This window comes from Pseudophryne corroboree, chromosome 2 (assembly GCF_028390025.1).
Source record: "Pseudophryne corroboree isolate aPseCor3 chromosome 2, aPseCor3.hap2, whole genome shotgun sequence".
Taxonomy (NCBI): Eukaryota; Metazoa; Chordata; class Amphibia; order Anura; family Myobatrachidae; genus Pseudophryne; species Pseudophryne corroboree.
This window is the reverse complement of record NC_086445.1, coordinates 794,712,477-794,731,118: the sequence shown is the minus strand read 5'-3', so window position 1 is coordinate 794,731,118 and position 18,642 is coordinate 794,712,477. Positions and strand designations below refer to the sequence as shown.

The window sequence follows — 18,642 nt, the reverse complement described above, 5'->3', positions numbered from 1 at the left end:
GAGATGAGCTGTAGGAACCAACTGCGACTTTGGAATATATAGAATCCAGCCGTGTTGCCGTTACACTTTCAGAGAAAGTGATACGCTGTTCAGCCACTGCTCTCTTGATCTCGCTTTTATGAGGAGATCGTCGAAGTACGTGATAATAGTGGCACCTTGCTTCCGCAGGAGCACCATCATTTCCGCCATTACCTTGGTGAATATTCTCAAGGCCGTGGAGAGACCAAACGGCAACATCTGAAATTGGTAATGACAATCCCGTACCGCAATTCTGAGGTACGCCTGATGAGGTGGATAAATGGGGACATGAAGGTATGCATCCTTTATGTCCCGAGTCACCATAAAATCTCCTCCTTTCAGGCTTGCAATGACCGCTCTTAGCGATTCCATCTTGAACTTGAACCTTTTCAGGTATATGTTCAGGGATTTTAAATTCAATATGGGTCTGACCGAACCGTCTGGTTTCGGGACTACAACATGGTCGAATAATAACCCCCTCCTTGTTGAAGGAGGGGAACCTTGATCACCACCTGTTGAAGATACAATTTGTGAATTGCAGTTAACACTGTATCCCTCTCGTGGGGGGAAGCCGGCAGGGCCGTCGCTGAGGGGACATCTTCTCAAAGTCCAGCTTGTATCCCTGAGACACAATATCTATTGCCCAGGGATCTAACAGGGAGTGAACCCACTTGTGGCTGAACTTACGAAGGCGTGCCCCCACCGGGCCTAGCTCTGCCTGTGGAGCCCAAGCGACATGCGGTGGATTTTTGTAGGGGCCGGGGAGGACTTCTGTTCCTGGGTACTAGCTGTGTTGTGCAGACGCTCACAAGATGACAATCAGTAAACCTTGAATGTAACACACAGAAAGGATACTCTTATACTGTAAACCTTGTACTGAAACACTGTAGCGATATAACGCTGCTTAACCTTGTTAATACTAAAGCTGTTTGAGCGATCGAGACGCTCCTATTACCCACTGCAATGTAATGAACACACCATACCGTGCTAAGGTTCCAACACCTTTACTAACAAGCTTTTAAGTTATATCGAAAAAGGTAAACAGTTCACAAGTCATACACTACAAACTAACATATAATTCTAACAGATTATCTAGACAGAAATATACAATAACGTTACAATCTTATACTAAACAGAGAGAGAGAATGTGGCCAATACAAACAAAGAGCGAGATGATTACAGAGAATTACTTACACACACTGGGAATGATCGCTGCGCCAGTCCTGGTACCAGCTCCGAGTTAGTCAATATGAAAACCGTTTGTGGAGTGAGAGAGACTGAGCTGTCCAGGCTGGCTGATCTTATATACACTGCATACAGTATACTACAAAGGGACCTATAATCTCATTGTTCATTGGACACAGGAATGTCTCCTCGTATCATAACAAAAGGTCATAGGTTAGTTTGAACAGGTGGGCTGTGACTATATCAAACTGCTCAGGTGGGAGGGAATCTGAAGATTCCCGCCGCATGGGTAATGAATCGCAAATATAGTAAATGTCCAGAAAATACTAATGGCCATATCTATACGCAGGAGCGATTAATCTTTACCTAACCAGCACCGGATTGTTTCTAATAAAATGTTCTTTAGTTAGGTACCAGACACAGCTGTTCAAACCCTGTCTGACCCTTCGTACCATACAAAGAGGAATTCCTCTGTCCAGCGACCATTTACATTAAACCAACTTACAGTCATTATTGAGGGGAACATTATCTATAAAACGTACTATTTGGTTTTATTATTTAACGATTGAGTCGCCCGCTAGACGCACACAAACTCTACCGTAAATGCACATACCACGCGCTCGAGCGCATGGCCGAGGCGCCATCACGCGGCTGCGAGTATCCGCACGCACGGGAGAGAATGTGCACGTGCAGCAGGCACGCGCATGAGGTGAATATATGGCAACGTGTAGCGTGCTATTTTTCTGACTTTGACAAGCAATAACTATATACAAGTATTGCAGAAGAAGTCCGCACTTGGGACGGGCGCCCAGCATCCACTACGGACTACGAGAAATAGATTTACCGGTAAGTAAAATCTTATTTTCTCTAACGTCCTAGTGGATGCTGGGGACTCCGTAAGGACCATGGGGATTATACCAAAGCTCCCAAACGGGCGGGAGAGTGCGGATGACTCTGCAGCACCGAATGAGCAAACACAAGGTCCTCCTCAGCCAGGGTATCAAACGTGTAAAACTTTGCAAAGGTGTTTGAACCTGACCAAGTAGCTGCTCAGCAAAGCTGTAATGCCGAGACCCCTCGGGCAGCCGCCCAAGAAGAGCCCACCTTCCTTGTGAAGTGGGCTTTTACTGATTTTGGAAGCGGCAATCCAGCCGCAGAATGAGCCTGCTGAATCGTGTTACAGATCCAGCGAGCAATAGTTTGCTTTGAAGCAGGAGCACCCAGCTTGTTGGATGCATACAGGATAAACAGCGACCCAGTTTTCCTGACTCTAGCCGTTCTGGCTACATAAACCTTCAAAGCCCTGACCACATCCAGCAACTCGGAATCCTCCAAGTCACGAGTAGACACAGGCACCACAATAGGTTGGTACATATGAAAAGATGACACCACTTTTGGCAGAAATTGTGGACGGGTCCGCAATTCTGCAATGTCCATATGGAAAACCAGATAGGGGCTTTTATGTGACAAAGCCGCTAATTCTGACACACGCCTAGCTGAAGCCAAGGCTAATATCATGACCTCCCTCCACGTGAGATATTTCAACTCCACCGTTTTGAGTGGTTCAAACCAGTGTGATTTCAGGAAACTCAACATCACGTTAAGATCCCAAGGTGCCACTGGAGGCACAAAAGGGGCTGAATATGCAGCACTCCCTTTACAACGTCTGAACTTCAGGCAGAAAAACCAGGTCTTTTTGAAAGAAAATGGATAAGGCCGAAATCTGAACCTTAATGGAACCCAATTTAAGGCCCAAAGTCACTCCCGACTGTAGGAAGTGAAGGAAAAGGCCCAGCTGGAATTCCTCCGTAGGGGCATTCCTGGCCTCACACCAAGCAACATATTTTCGCCATAGACGGTGATAATGTTGAGCCGTCACATCCTTCCTAGCCTCTATCAGCGTAGAGATGACCTCATCCGGAATGCCTTTTTCTGCTAGGATCCGGCGTTCAACCGCCATGCCGTCAAACGCAGCCGCAGTAAGTCTTGGAACAGACAGGGCCCCTGTTGCACAAGTCCTGTCTTAGAGGCAGAGGCCACGGGTCCTCTGTGAGCATTTCTTGCAGATCTGGATACCAAGTCCTTCTTGGCCCATCCGGAATAAAGAGTATTGTTCCCACTCCTCTTTTCCTTATGATTCTCAGCACCTTGGGTATGAGAGGAAGAGGAGGAAATACATAGACCGACGGGAACACCCACAGTGTCACCAGTGCGTCCACAGCTATCGCCTGAGGGTCTCTTGACCTGGCGCAATATCTCTGCAGCTTTTTGTTGAGGCGGGATGCCATCATGTCCACCTGTAGCAGTTCCCACCGACTTGCAATCTGCATAAAGACTTCTTGATGAAGTCCCCACTCTCCCGGGTGGAGGTCGTGCCTGCTGAGGAAGTCTGCTTCCCAGTTGTCCACTCCCAGAATGAACACTGCTGACAGTGCGCTTACGTGATTCTCCGCCCAGCGAAAAATTCTGGTGGCTTCTACCATCGCCACCCTGCTCCTTGTGCCGCCTTGGCGGTTTACATGAGCCACTGCGGTGATATTGTCTGACTGAATCAGAACCGGTTGGTCGCGAAGCAGGGTCTCCGCTTGACTTAGGGCGTTGTATATGGCCCTTAGTTCCAGGATATTGATGTGAAGGCAAGTCTCCTGCCTTGACCACAGCCCTTGGAAATTTCTTCCCTGTGTGACTGCCCCCCACCCTCGGAGGCTTGCATCCGTGGTCACCAGGACCCAGTCCTGAATGCCGAATCTGCGACCTTCGAGAAGGTGAGCACTCTGCAGCCACCACAGGAGAGACACCCTGGCCCTGGGGGATAGGGTGATTAACCGATGCATCTGAAGATGTGATCCGGACCACTTGTCCAGTAAGTCCCATTGGAAGGTCCTCGCATGGAACCTGCCGAAGGGAATGACCTCGTATGATGCCACCCTCCTTCCCAGGACTCGAGTGCAGTGATGCACTGACACCTGTTTTGGTTTTAATAGATTCCTGACCAGTGTCACAAGCTCCTGAGCTCTCTCTATCGGGAGATAAACCCTTTTCTGGTCTGTGTCTAGGATCATGCCTAGGAGAGGGAGATGAGCTGTAGGAACCAACTGCGACTTTGGAATATATAGAATCCAGCCGTGTTGCCGTTACACTTCCAGAGAAAGTGATACGCTGTTCAGCCATTGCTCTCTTGATCTCGCTTTTATGAGGAGATCGTCCAAGTACGTGATAATAGTGGCACCTTGCTTCCGCAGGAGCACCATCATTTCCGCCATTACCTTGGTGAATATTCTCAAGGCCGTGGAGAGACCAAACGACAACATCTGAAATTGGTAATGACAATCCCGTACCGCAATTCTGAGGTACGCCTGATGAGGTGGATAAATGGGGACATGAAGGTATGCATCCTTTATGTCCCGAGTCACCATAAAATCTCCTCCTTTCAGGCTTGCAATGACCGCTCTTAGCGATTCCATCTTGAACTTGAACCTTTTCAGGTATATGTTCAGGGATTTTAAATTCAATATGGGTCTGACCGAACCGTCTGGTTTCGGGACTACAACATGGTCGAATAATAACCCCCTCCTTGTTGAAGGAGGGGAACCTTGATCACCACCTGTTGAAGATACAATTTGTGAATTGCAGTTAACACTGTTTCCCTCTCGTGGGGGGAAGCCGGCAGGGCCGTCGCTGAGGGGACATCTTCTCAAAGTCCAGCTTGTATCCCTGAGACACAATATCTATTGCCCAGGGATCTAACAGGGAGTGAACCCACTTGTGGCTGAACTTACGAAGGCGTGCCCCCACCGGGCCTAGCTCCGCCTGTGGAGCCCCAGCGACATGCGGTGGATTTTTGTAGAGGCCGGGGAGGACTTCTGTTCCTGGGAACTAGCTGTGTTGTGCAGCTTCTTTCCTCTGCCCCCGCCTCTGGCAAGAAAGGACGCACCTCGGACTTTCTTGTTTCTTTATTCGAAAGGCTGCATTTGATAATGTCATACTTTCCTAGGCTGTGCAGGAATATAAGGCAAAATATCAGAATTACCAGCTATAGCTGTGGAGACAAGGTCCGAGAACCCTTCTCCACACAATCCTCAGCCTTCCATATGCCTCTTAAGTTGGCATCATCTGTCCATTGCATATGCTACAGGACACGTCAAGCAGAAATCGACATAGCTTTGACTCTAGGACCCAGTATACTCATGTCTCTTTGGGCATGTTTTATATATACATATCTCTTAAGACAGCATCTTTAATATATATATATATCTCTATATATACATATATATATCTATATGCATACTAGGGTCTCAATCTCTGCTGATAAGGTACCTGTCCACGCTGCCACAGCGCTATAAACCCATGCCCACACAATCGCCGGTCTGAGTAGTGTACCAGAATGTGCACGCTATCTGCAGGATCCCTGAGAATAGCTGTTACGTCAGGGCTACCTTTTGGGCAAATGTGACACCCTAGGGGAAGATTCCCATCATATCCTGGCCCTAGTGGGGAAAGGATACTGCCTGAGAATTCTGTGTGGGAAACTGCAGTCTCTTGTCTGGAGATTCCCGCTCTTTTTCATCATGAGAGGAGGGAAATTTACCTCAGCTTTCTTCCCCTTAAACATGTGTACCCTTGTGTCAGGGACAGATGAGTCATCAGTGATATGCAAATCATCTTTTATTACAATAATCATATATTGAATACTTTTCTGCCATTTTGGCTGTAACTTTGCATTATCGTAGTTGAGACTGGAGTCAACTCCGTGTCAATATCAGTGTCTATTATTTTGGATAGTGAGCATTGAGAGACTCTAAAGGTCTCTGCGACATAGGGACAGACATGGGTAGATTTCCTGTCTGTTCTCTAATCTTTTGTGCAATAAATTCACCTTAGCACTTAATTACACATATCCAAACAGGTGTCGGCGTTGTCGACGGAGACACCCTCTCACACACATATTTGCTCCATCTCCTCCTTAGGGGAGCCTTTTACCTCAGACATGTTGACACACACGTACCGACACACCACACACTCAGGGAATGCTCATCTGAAGACAATTCCCCCATAAGGCCCTTTGGAGAGACAGAGAGAGAGTATGCCAGCACACACCCCAGCGCTATTAACCCAGGAATAACACAATAACTTAATGTTAACCCAGTAGCTGCTGTTTATATTGATTTTTGCGCCTAATTATGTGCCCCCCCCCCCTCTTTTTACCCTCTTCTACCGTGTAACTGCAGGGGAGAGACTGGGGAGCTTCCTCTCAGCGGTGCTGTGGAGAAAAAATATGGCGCTGGTGAGTGCTGAGGAAGAAGCCCCGCCCCCTCGATGGCGGGCTTCTGTCCCGCTTTCATGTACAATTTTGGCGGGGGCTCATACATATATACAGTGCCCAACTGTATATTATGCAAACTTTTGCCAAAGAGGTCTTTAATTGCTGCCCAGGGCGCCCCCCCCCTGCACCCTTACAGTGACCGGAGTATGTGGGTGTAGTGTGGGAGCAATGGCGCACAGCTGCAGTGCTGTGCGCTACCTCATGGAGTCTTCTGCCGCCAATTTCGAAGTCTTCTTGATTCTTTCACCCGGCTTCTGTCTTCCGGCTCTGCGAGGGGGGCGGCGGCGCGGCTCCAGGATCGGACGACAAAGGGTGAGATCCTGTGTACGATCCCTCTGGAGCTAATGGTGTCCAGTAGCCTAAGAAGCAGGACCTATCTTCAGAGAGTAGGGCTGCTTCTCTCCCCTCAGTCCCTTGATGCAGGGAGTCTGTTGCCAGCAGAGCTCCCTGAAAATAAATAACCTAACAAAATACTTTCTTATAGCAAGCTCAGGAGAGCTCACTAAGTAGCACCCAGCTCGTCCGGGCACAGATTCAAACTGAGGTCTGGAGGAGGGACATAGAGGGAGGAGCCAGAGCACACCAGTATCCAAATTCTTTCTTAAAGTGCCCTGTCTCCTGCGGAGCCCGTCTATTCCCCATGGTCCTTACGGAGTCCCCAGCATCCACTAGGACGTTAGAGAAACATATATATACACCCAAGTTCCACCTCATGGATACCTTCACTTACTGGCTGTGTTGCTGATCGTTTGTCTGGATGTGAGGGCTGTCTGCAAATGGTTGACAGGTGTGCCTTGGATGCGCGGCCTTGATGGTGGTAGCCAGGACCTGGTGCCATCAGATTAGCATTAGATGCGCGGTTAACTGTGTGAGCTGGGGTCGGATGCTGAGCAGTGCCTCTGCGCCGGTCTAGTTTCCGGGTAAAGGGTCACATGGTCCCACGGTCTCACGATATCGCGAATCTCTACCTTTCTCCGTCTATGTCTGCTGCCGGGAGGTTCCGTACAGCAGCATTACCTACCGCTGGCTGCTCCTGACTGCTGCCTGCTGCATCCTAGGGTCTCCTGTCAACTTCTCTCCGTCGGATGCTGAGCAGTGCCTCTGCGCCGGCTCCAGTTTCCGGGTAAAGGGTCACATGGTCCCACGGTCTCACGATATCGCGAATCTCTACCTTTCTCCATCTATGTCTGCTGCCGGGAGGTTCCGTACAGCAGCATCACCTACCGCTGGCTGCTCCTGACTGCTGCCTGCTGCATCCTAGGGTCTCCTGTCAACTTCTCTGCGTCCACTCATAATTGGCGTGCCCCCTTAGCCTCTCCCCCCCCCCCCCCCCCCCCAGTTACGGCCATGCTGTAACAATATCTACACCTATAGGATCTGCCAATAGACATTTGTACCTTTCGATATTATGGTGTCTAGATAGTGAATGTCGACATTATAAATGATAGCAAATCATACCTAACTCCACAAAAGCATATCTATCATATGCACTGTTACATTTAATTACAGTATACTGCCTGTGTGAAAGTTGCTATCCTCATTAAGAATAATTAGATTTTATCTGCACTTAAATGAAGGCTTATTTTTCACCTATGCACATACTGTAGGAAATCAATTCCCCGTGTGAAGAGTTAATTAGAATTATTCAGCATTATGAGAGACGTGACTGCATTTATCCTGGACGTCGGAAATGAAGTTGCAGAATATGAAGTGGACATCCCATAATAACAGCTTTGCAGCCTCTGCGTTCTTTCTTACCGCGGGCAGGCTCCTTCTTCTTACTGAAGCCTTACAGACGAGACTGTGCGCAAACACCATCTGTAATATGTGTCTCATCAAGCCTGCAAATACTGTGCAAGTCTCGCCTACACGCTTTTCCTTCTTTTCTCAGCTTAACACTCACACATAGACTGCATGCAGGTTCAGCTTTTTGTCCAGCTTGTATGTATTGTGCATTGGGGCACGACCCAAATCACAACTATCTGGCTAAAGGGCCCTATACACTGGGCAATTTGGCCGATTTGAACAATGAACGATATGCACAATGAACGATTTTTCAGTAACGATTTTTTGCATACACACTGAACAAATTTGTATGAACGATTTGACATTGCAGACATCGATATCGTACAAATTGGCTTGCAAATGATAAACGATGATAGACCAACGATGAACGACTGCAGGGACGCACATCGTTCATAGTGGATGCCTCCACACTGAGTGATATGTACGATATATCATTCATTTTTTAACGATATCGTCCATATCGCTCTCAAATATCTTAAACCTCATATAGTCTAAGGATTGTCCGTAACATAAACTATAACATCTTAACACTTAATTATAATAAATAAAGACACGGAGACTTGAATTTGGCAGAAATTGTTAGCTATTTATTTAAGTGAACCATTAACTGTGAATAATTAAACTAAAGTATGGTGGCCAGAAAGAACGGCTAAACAACCCTATCCCATAGATAACTATCTTATAAAAAAGCACTGACGTAAACCTTCCAACAAACAAATAGGTATCCGCTCAACCTCCATCCTGACTACCCACCCGTGAAGGTGATGAGGCTGCCACCCGTGAAGGCGGTCCAGCAGATGTAAAACCAGTCAGCGAAGGAGAGTGCACCTAAAAATCAACAACCAAACGACCTCCAATCCACTCTTTAATACAACAAATGTTAACTTGCCGTTCTTTCCCGCCACAACCCAAACCGTGACAACCCACAGCACAAAAATAGCCAACGCAACAACATAAATCAAACACCACCAGTAGGGAGGGATGGTGGGACGACAAAAGCAGAAGAGGCTGACCCAGCCCCTTTCTCAGGCTTAAGAACCCATTCCACCTACCCCCAACATTCATTCCTATTGGCTAACAATAAAACTCCCATAATGCCTTACCGTCCTGCCCCCAGACTAGCTGAGGTTTAACCCACTCCTCTCCTATTCTGTCAATTCGTTCTCCATCAGTGTGTAGGGCCCTTAAGACATTGCAATCACTTATTGTATGTGCTTGTGTGAAAGTGTGGAACTTGGCCATGGGCTTCTCTCAGACTTCTACTGTATATACTTATTACGTGTCTTCATCCATATTTAGATTTTATGGTAATTATGATCATTTGGGAAACAAACAATTTTTGACTTGTAATGTTTAAGCCTAACCATTCCTTTTGGGTGAATTTTATGTTTTTTTGCCATTAAATTTATTTTGACATTTGTAAATAAGATGCTTTTCATACTTTCATTATTTTTATAGATGTAATTTTTCTTTTCAGATTAAACAGCACATTCATCACTGAACCTTTCCTTACCCATGGGAATATACTGGCACTAGGACAATTTTGAAAACTTTTTAAACATTAAAAACATATTTCTTGTGAATTCCGCTGATATATATGTCATACACAGCACAATGAAGGAACCCCCTGGGAACTTACAATGCCTCAAGGATCCCAACAGTCAGGTCTGTAAATGTCCTGAAAGGTCTTTATCGGCTTTTCCCGAGAATCAGCCACTTACAAAGAATGTAACACTTTCTAAAATGCAATCTCTTCCTGCACAGAGCACACACATGGTTTGCACAAATCAAGATGTTGGAAATAAACAGAAAGGAAGCCAAGCAAACAGAAAATAATTAAATATAAGAGATGTCAGCAAGGCAGAAGTACAAATATGATACCCCAATCCACATTTTGTTTCTATATATATATATATATATATATATATATATATATATATATATATATAATTATTATTATTATTATTATTTTTAATTTTTTTTCTACACACATATTTAGATCACTGCAAGAAAATGCATTTGGGCACAAATAACACATACCCGTGATTACATGTACTTTGTAAAAAATAAAAAAAATCAGCATTGCAATTAAGCAGATTAATGTAGCGTACAACCACACATCCAATTCCTTATACAATATATAGATCTGCTCAGCTGTAATGCTGATAATTTTTTCACAAAGTACAAGGTAACCTTCAAATAGTTAACATTCTCTAGCTTTCTATGCAAGGGCAGATGGCTCAATGAATAGATTGTTTGACTGCAATGCCACAAGCAATAGGTTCGAATCCTGGGTATGTCAGCATCTTGAAATGTAACAAAGGACATTGTCATTGAATAACAAAGAGCTATCAAGTTAAGTTCATGAATGTTGTATGGGTATTAGCGACGATAGGACAGAGGATAGGAGACAGTGGCCGTCAGGAGTTGCTGGGCTTCAAAAAGGGGGGAATAAAATTTTTGCATGTGCAAAATTTGTCAACTTTTCCTGACTTACATATGGGACTAATGTGCATACCGCTGGTGCCTACTATGCCAAAATGTGCTAATGGGATCCCCTGTGTACAACAGTTCAGCTCATACAAGAAATGACAAGACGCACCAAATGCATTAATTTTATGAATTTACTATAACAGCAGAACATAAATTTATAAAATTAGAGACTAGCGTTTCAAAAGTGTTCTGCAGAATATTCAACCCAGTTCGCTTTTGGCTGCCAAATTTCATACCTTTCTCCATAAGAATTGGCTTTAGGTGTTACATGTGGACTTCTAGTTATTACTTTTGTTCAGCCGGGAATTCCCAGCTTTTCCCAGCTCTATTTATAGACAATAAGTTTTGTAAAAGGAAGAATTACAAATTACAGCATGAAATGGTAAAACAAAGCAATACAAACAGTCAGTTCTACTGCACAATTCCGTTTGTGCAAAATTGTAGCTATCTCTATTTACAGCAATGCAGAAGGCACACTAATGTGCCAAAATACAATATATATTGTGCCATGAACCAACGGCAGATGCCCATTAGTGATATAAAATTGTGTTCCTGTGGTGCCTTATCTCATCATATGTGCTGGGGAATGCAATTGGACGGCATTCTTCACAGCAAAGGGGTGTATTTAATACCTGTCAGGTCCTTTCCAACGGAAAGGACCCGACGGGTCAGTATTCAATGTGGTGGCCAAATCTGACTGTCGGATTTGGCCGCTCCCGACAACTGTCAGTACCTGGGAGAGGGGGGGGGGGGGGCAGGGGAGGCAGAGACGCCGCTCAAACCCTGTGTTGCTGCTGCCACTGCCGTGCTGCTGGGAGGCTGAGACGCCGCTCAAACCCTGTGCTGTGTTCATCCATGCTGCTGCCACTGCCGTGAGGCTGCCACTACTCACCCGTCCCCAATCCCCCGTCTCATCTCCCCTGTTCCGACAATGTCAATCCAACTTTAAAAAAAGTCGGATTGACATAGGGGGTCATTCCGAGTTGTTCGCTCGCAAGCGGATTTTAGCAGATTTGCTCATGCTAAGCCGCCGCCTACTGGGAGTGAATCTTAGCATCTTAAAATTGCGAACGATGTATTCGCAATATTGCGATTACACACCTCGTAGCAGTTTCTGAGTAGCTTCAGACTTACTCGGCATCTGCGATCATTTCAGTGCTTGTCGTTCCTGGTTTGACGTCACAAACACACCCAGCGTTCGCCCAGACACTCCCCCGTTTCTCCGGCCACTCCTGCGTTTTTTCCGGAAACGGTAGCGTTTTTTCCCACACGCCCATAAAACGGCCTGTTTCCGCCCAGTAACACCCATTTCCTGTCAATCACATTACGATCGCCAGAACAATGAAAAAGCCGTGAGTAAAAATCCTAACTGCATAGCAAATTTACATGGCGCAGTCGCAGTGCGGACATTGCGCATGCGCATTAAGCGGAAAATCGCTGCGATGCGAAGATTTTTACCGAGCGAACAACTCGGAATGACCCCCATTGTCAGAACAGAGGCCAAAACCTGTCGGACTTGGCCGCGGAACATGTTGTTTCCGTGGCTAATCCAACAATCCACGTGTTTTCCGACAAGTTGGGAATTCCTGACTTGTCGGAAAAAATCAGCCGGCATTGAATAGGTCGGAACCCCTTCCGACCTAAACCTGTCGGAAACTGCCGTCTTTCCGACAAGACCGCAGCTTTCGACAGCTATTGAATACACCCCAAAGTATCCCCAGAAAGAGCAGTGCTTCATGCAGCATGGATCAGGGGCACCCAAATCTAAAGGGCCCCCATACACTACAGCGATATGACTGATGGCTGAAGTTGGAGGCGATTTCCCTTGAACTCTCCTGGGAGCTTCCTAGGAGTGGTTCCATACGATTCCATACGATTTGGTACATGTGTGACTTTTCTGCATGCGATATATCACGTGCGATATGTCACGCGGCAACATATCGCATGCGATTTATTGCAATGCCACATGTACCATAAGATATATCTGATAGGCTGGATTAGGGTGCTAGGGGTGCTGGCCCAAATAGGCAGATAAATAGCAGCAGCCATTTTAGCCATGTGCACACTGCTGCTCTGTGATTAGTGAGGCTGGTTTATACCTTCTGAGTGTTCCACATTCCTACCGTGCTTTTCTTTGTTTGGTTTTTCTGAACAAAGTGCTCTTTATCCTGTTCTGTGATGGATTCCTACAGGTATCAACTTCTGTTAGCCTATGGCTATCTGAAGCTGAAACGTGACAGGGATCTGAAACGGAAGAGGGTGAGGTCTGTTTGGAGCAAGGAGTGGCTGATGAAGAGGGGGACTCTCTCACATGTCGCTCCTGACTGAGATTAGGGATAATAACCCTGAAGATTATCCAACTACCTGCGAATGGATGACAATACCTTTCAGGAGATGCTGGGCCTTGTGACTCCCTACATCGAGAGTACAAGTATATAATTTGCACACCGCGCCAATAATCACCTGCAGCTTAGGTATACCTAAGATGAGACTCCTCACCAGTCTCAGAACAATCGGAAATACAATACAATTAGGTATAACAATAGCGCTGATAACAGTTGATCACACACAGAGTCAGCTTACATCAATAATGATATTCCACTTGTTCAGTCACTCAATACTCTATGCGTAGCAATCCACTGGTGGATGTATTCACCTCTTTTAGAGGGAGGGATTCACCTTTAGATAATCCAAAAACAAAAGGACATGGTGCAAGTACAGCCAGATAATTTGGATAAAAGGTGATTTTAATACAAAAAACTCACAAACAGATGCCTGGTCATATGTCCTTAACCCACAAAAGAGGTTATATGCCTATTTTCTTTCTCTGTTTGTGAGTTTTTTGTATTAAAATCACCTTTTATCCAAATTATCTGGCTGTACTTGCACCATGTCCATTTGTTTTTGGATTATCTAAAGGTGAATCCCTCCCTCTAAAAGAGGTGAATACATCCACCAGTGGATTGCTACGCATAGAGTATTAAGTGACTGAACAAGTGGAATATCATTATTGATGTAAGCTGACTCTGTGTGTGATCAACTGTTATCAGCGCTATTGTTATACCTAATTGTATTGTATTCCCTACATCGAGAGGCAGAACACCAAGATGAAGAGGGCCATCCCTGCTGATGAGAGGCTGACTGCTACTCTGAGGTGCCTGGCTAGAGGGTGGTCGTTGGAGGACCTGAAGTTCGGGACCCTCATCTCCCCCCCAGATTTTTGGTCGGATAATCCCTGACACCTGCAAGGCCATTGTCAAGGTGCTGCAGGACCAGTATTTAAAGGTAAATAAAATACACTCCACACCTGTTTAGTTACTTTTAAACTGTTTATAGAAAAAAACTTGTTTTTTTTTCTTTTAAACAACTGTGCAAAAACTATGCCATGATTTGCTAATATGTTAATTAAAATGATTAAATAACAGTTTAATTTAATTTGAATTCCCAATAAATCTGGTGCGATACTTTCACTCCTAAAATGGAGGACTATATGGTGTTTTGGGCACAGATTTGATTGGGAGATTACACACATGCTGTAAAGTGCTGAATGAATGGGCCCTGCCCCATTATTATGCACCTACAGCATGCGTTTATCCTCCCCCAAAAATCTGGCCCCAAAACACCATATAGCCTGTACCGCACCATATTTATTGGGAATAAAATGCCTACAAAATTTCAAACTGGGCATGTCCTCCTCTGCCTCCAGCATAGCAGAGTATATGGCTGAGGAGCAGGTGGGTGGGGGAGTACGCTGTGGTTGGGTGGGTGGAATAGGCTGTGGTTGGGTGGGCGGAATGAGATGAGGTTGGGTGGGCGGAATAATATGGGGTTGGTGGGTGGAATAGGATGGGGTTGGGTGGGAGGAGCAGTGACAGGAAGGCGGTCGAACAGTACGACATTATCAAGGAGTTTCGCTTTTCGGGCCTTGTTAATCATCCTTACATTTAGACGCTCAATCTGCTCCGCTTGTCCAGGTGGCAGGTTGCGCATTTCAGAGGCCAAGAATTCCCCAAATCTTTTGTAGTGGTCGGGGGGGCTGGGCAAATCTTGCCTTGATCTCCTCAAAGATTAGGTCTTCTTCCTTCTGGCCGGTGTTTTTTTTTTTTTTTTTGGAGGGGGGGGGGTTCTCTTCCGGGGGCACGGCGGAGGAGCTGGTGCTGCAGAGGTATCAGGGGTAGCTGGTGCTTCAGGGGTCGTATCTTGGGTCTGGGATTCCTCGGTATCCAGGATGAGACTGAGGTCTGGGGTGGTGGGACTCTCCACACTTCCACTCTGTAGTAGATTTTTTTTTTAAATACACTGTTTAAATACGTTTTAATTTTTTATTTCTTTTTTTTTATAGCTCCCTGCAAGTACATCTGAATGGCAAGCCATGGCAGAGGAGTTTGGCACCACCTGGCAATTCCCTAAATGTGGGGAGCGATAGATGGCAAACATGTCCGCATCAACCCTCCTGCAAACAGCAGATCCCTTTATTTTAATTATAAAGGGTATTTCAGCATTGTGCTGATGGCAGTGGTGAATGCCAACTATGAATTCATCTTCATTGACATTGGCAAAAACGGACGTGCATCAGACGGTGGGTCGCTGAAGAATACCACCTTCTACGAGCGGCTCACCACAAAGACCCTGAACTTGCCATCTAGGGAGCAAACCTAGCACAGCCTCAATTTTGTTTTCGTGGCTGATGAGGCATTCACACGCCATGAGAACATTATGAAGCCGTACCCCAAAGGCACCTGACAAGGGAGAAGTGCATCTACAATTATAGGCTATCCTGGGCACGCCGAATTGTAGAGAACACTTTTGGCATCCTGTCTAGCCGCTTCCGCACATTCCTAACGGCTATCAATTTGCAGGTGGAGAAGATAGCTTGGTGGTGACTGCGTGCTGTGTCCTGTGTAACTATTTGCGCAGAAAAAACACCCAGCATAGGACACTACCCAGAGAAGCGCTAGGAGACCCAGACCCTGAACACCCAGAGGAGACTTCACCATTTCCCTCTGTGGAACCACCTCCACTCCATTATAGGGCGAGTCTATGGGCAAAACAGATCAGGGACGAGTACTTGCCCTATTTTAACGGGGTGGGTGCCGTCGATTGGCAGGAGGACCACATTTAAGTGTACTGTGTTGGACTGATGATGGAACTTGCAAAAACGTAAAACCTTATTCAAAAACATATACTTACAGATACAGACAAAGATAGTTCATCCTCTTCAGGCTATGGTGTGGCATTCCGAGGGAGGGAGGTGAAACCTGTCCAGGTAGCCTCCTGGTCCAGGACAAACTCCAGCATGGGGTAGTACCAGTGCATGGTCTTGTAAACCTGGAAGGAACCTGCTCCAGATCTTTTGGACTATTCCATTTTTTTGTGTTCTTTGAGGAACACCGTACGCAGGTTCTGTATCTTTTTCTTTACCCAGTCCTTGTCAGCACCGGACACAAAGGGTCTGCTATAATCCACTAGCTCCTCCAATGCTGCATTCCATCGCACTTTATCAGAATAGCCCTTGGCTTTGATTTTCCATAAACATTCATGCCCACGGTACATTTCTAGTAGGCCGGTGATGAAGTCTATATCTTGATCCAGAGACATATCTATAATGAAAAAAAAGTGGTGCACAAACTATTATATATTTTGTGTTTAAAAATGTTTTTACTTTAGGTATATGGTTAAATGGTTATATGATTAAATGATTATATGGTTAAAAGGTTATATGGTTATGGTTATATGGTATATGGTTAAATTTGGTTAATATATGGTTTTAAAACAAAGTTGTTGTTTTTCTTTTTCAAAATAGTTTTACTTAAGTTTAAAAATATATTTTCAAAATGTTTTGATATATGGTTCAAGTTAGATAATATATGGTTTTAAAATTAGGGTTTTTAAAAAAAATAGTTTCCTCATTACCAACACATCAATGGTACAGCATTGGGTTACCGTGGCGGTGAAACACATGGCCACTTGGGGGTTAAAATTACTTTGAGGCCAGAGAAGCACAAGTTGCAGCATTGGGGTACAGTGGCGGTGAAAACACATGGCCATTTGGGGGTTAAAATGACTTTGGGCACACAGAAATAAACAAAATGTGAACAATAATTTAGAATACATTGGTGGTCAGTGTGATTACAGTGGTGGTCAGTGTGATTACATTGGTGGTCAGTGTGATTACATTGGTGGACAGTGTGATTACATTGGTGGACAGTGTGCTAGGTGGACAGTGTGGATTAAATACATACTTGGGGCAATGGAAATCCAATCAAATCCGATTGATGCGCTCTCCTTCTCCTGTGTTGTAGCTGCTGCTGATGCTGCTGCCGCTGATGGGAGTGTCCTGAGAATGCCAGTCAAACTTCCTACAATATATTGCATGCGATATATCAGAGGCACAAAAAAAACACACCTTTTTCCATACGATTACGATATATCACGAGTGCAGAACTTGCGACCTAGGGGATCCGACACGACACTCACGGGAACGCGCATCATATCGGATCGGATGGGAAACACATACGATTTGACACAATTTTCAACCAATATATTGGACCAAAAGGTCGAAATCACAGGAAATAAAATCGGCCTTTATCATTCTAGTGTATGGGGCCCTTAACTCTCTTTGCACATGTTATATCTGCCCCACCTGCACTGCACATGATTTTGCCCTTTAGAGAGAAAGTTTGCTGCTGCTGTCAGGTCTGAATTAAGCCCCTAAAGCTGTAAGGCATACAGCTTTAGGTCTCCATACCTACAGCTTTGTCTCCCTCCTTGCCAATTCTACCTCCAAGAACATTGATAAGAAGATTTTGGTGGAAGCTTTGTGCTGGTGACCCCTATGCATGTGTACACAAAACAGAGGCTAATAGTTATGTGACAGCAGGGGGTTCATTATTTATTCTGGAACTGTAATATCTCTTGTTGCAGGTAGAGATGAGCGCCGGAAATTTTTCGGGTTTTGTGTTTTGGTTTTGGGTTCGGTTCCGCGGCCGTGTTTTGGGTTCGACCGCGTTTTGGCAAAACCTCACCGAATTTTTTTTGTCGGATTCGGGTGTGTTTTGGATTCGGGTGTTTTTTTCAAAAAACCCTAAAAAACAGCTTAAATCATAGAATTTGGGGGTCATTTTGATCCCAAAGTATTATTAACCTCAAAAACCATAATTTACACTCATTTTCAGTCTATTCTGAATACCTCACACCTCACAATATTATTTTTAGTCCTAAAATTTGCACCGAGGTAGCTGTGTGAGTAAGATAAGCGACCCTAGTGGCCGACACAAACACCGGGCCCATCTAGGAGTGGCACTGCAGTGTCACGCAGGATGGCCCTTCCAAAAAACACTCCCCAAACAGCACATGACGCAAAGAAAAAAAGAGGCGCAATGAGGTAGCTGTGTGAGTAAGATAAGCGACCCTAGTGGCCGACACAAACACCTGGCCCATCTAGGAGTGGCACTGCAGTGTCACGCAGGATGGCCCTTCCAAAAAACCCTCCCCAAACAGCACATGACGCAAAGAAAAAAAGAGGCGCAATGAGGTAGCTGACTGTGTGAGTAAGATAAGCGACCCTAGTGGCCGACACAAACACCGGGCCCATCTAGGAGTGGCACTGCAGTGTCACGCAGGATGTCCCTTCCAAAAAACCCTCCCCAAACAGCACATGACGCAAAGAAAAAAAGAGGCGCAATGAGGTAGCTGACTGTGTGAGTAAGATAAGCGACCCTAGTGGCCGACACAAACACCGGGCCCATCTAGGAGTGGCACTGCAGTGTCACGCAGGATGGCCCTTCCAAAAAACCCTCCCCAAACAGCACATGACG

General features: G+C 45.5%; 1 long non-coding RNA gene across 3 annotated transcripts in view; it reads left to right on the top strand.

Annotated features, from left to right (window-relative positions):
- The window catches only part of LOC135048839 (uncharacterized), a 422,430-nt gene that overhangs the window by 390,162 nt on the left and 13,626 nt on the right, over positions 1-18,642 (top strand). For all 3 annotated transcript variants that reach the window (XR_010240645.1, XR_010240651.1, XR_010240639.1), the window contains one exon: positions 9,810-9,997. This is a non-coding gene — a long non-coding RNA (uncharacterized LOC135048839). The remainder of the gene's footprint in view (positions 1-9,809; positions 9,998-18,642) is intronic.